We start from the raw sequence: 1,661 nt of genomic DNA on the forward strand, positions 1-1,661 counted from the left end.
AGGGGACACATGTTCGTGCCCCGGTCCGGGAGGATCCCACATGCCGTGGAGCGGCTGGGTCCGTGAGCCATGGCCGCTGAGCCTGCGCGTCCAGAGCCTGTGCTCCGCAATGGGAGAGGCCACAACACTGAGAGACCGCGTACCGCAAAAAAAAAAAAAAAAATACCATGAGGGCGAGACTGTCTCTCTGCACCCACGCGTGTGTATCTATTCACACGTATTCTTTCTCCTCCTAATAAACACTTTACTTGTTTCACTAATTTCCGTCTTTTTGTGGAAATTTATTTATTTCTACCAAGCTGATGGGCCAGGGCCTTGTCACTGGCCCCTGGTGGTCAGGTGGCTAGGATTCAACACTCTCACTGCTGCTACCTGACTTCAATCTCTGCCAGGGGAACCGAAATCCTGCTTCAAGCCACTGCAGGCCGAGGCCGTCAGAGATCAGTATCAGAGCAGGGAGAAAGGTAGGAAAGACAAAGGACCTTTCCACCCTCAGCAATATCACGGTAGCAGCACTGAGGTCACTACCCCCCTTTTATTGGTCATTATCACCAATCTAACTTGTGGTCCCCAAGCCCTGCTGGCAGAGAACAAACACATCCCTAGGCACCTCCCTCAACCACTGACAGTGACCCTGTGGCCTGGCTGCCCCTAACTGGTGACTTTATACCATCAGGCACGTCCCTTTGGCCCACTCTGCAGCCTGGCAAGCCTACAGACTCCAGTGCTGTCTGGCCTCCTGGGCCCAAGCACCGGGGCAGATTACGCCTTCTATTTGTTCTAAAATGGGGACCTCAAGGGAGTAACAGGGGCTCCCTCCAGGGCTCCTCCCTCTGTTCACACAGACCAGACCTGATCAGCAAACACTGTGGAAGAGCAGACATCCAGCCAGGATACAGGAGGACACCCTCTCCCACGCACCTGCCCCAACTACCTGCTCCTTCTCCAGCCTGGCTCAACACTCCCCAGAAAAGGTCACCTCTCACTCTCTCCCGTCAACCTTCTTTTATATTGGGAGGATGGATATTCGCAGCAAGTCCAGGGGAGCTGCCTTGTCTGTTAGTGGGCTGCTTTCAGGACTTGGAACATGAAGTCCTTAGAGCCCTCGTGGGCCGTCATCAGAATTGGGGAAAAACAAAGCATGCAATTATTATTAATGCCCCTTGTAACGTTCTTTACAGCACGCTAAAGGCTTTCGTGTACATTATCTCATTTGATCCTCACAACCAGTGGTCTTTAAACTGGGGTACATGTATCACTGGGGGTCTCCGAAGACTCTCCAAGAGGAACACTGTGCCTGGATGGTTCTGAGGGAATCAATTTTTAGCGCTCAGCTTTCCTCTCCTACAACTGATGTGCTGAGCACGCCCTTTGGCGGAGCTATTAGGGGGGTCCCCTTTCCCATGTCTCCTTCTCCTCCTTTACAAGAGAAAGTAATGCCTCTCACTCATCCCAAACCTCATATTTAATTTTTATTGTAGATCACCATGTGCCTTTCAGCATATAACTCAGAAGGAGTCCAAAAGAACCAATCAACCTTGCAGTTATAAAATGCCTTCTGTTTCCATCAACTTATTTTTGTGAACGAGATTACCAAACACCTCAACCCACACACATGAAAATTAGAATGCAACTGAAGCTAAACCCTATCCCATTTAGCA

The sequence above is a fragment of the Hyperoodon ampullatus genome (genome assembly GCF_949752795.1).
Source record: "Hyperoodon ampullatus genome assembly, chromosome: 16".
NCBI lineage: Eukaryota > Metazoa > Chordata > Mammalia > Artiodactyla > Ziphiidae > Hyperoodon > Hyperoodon ampullatus.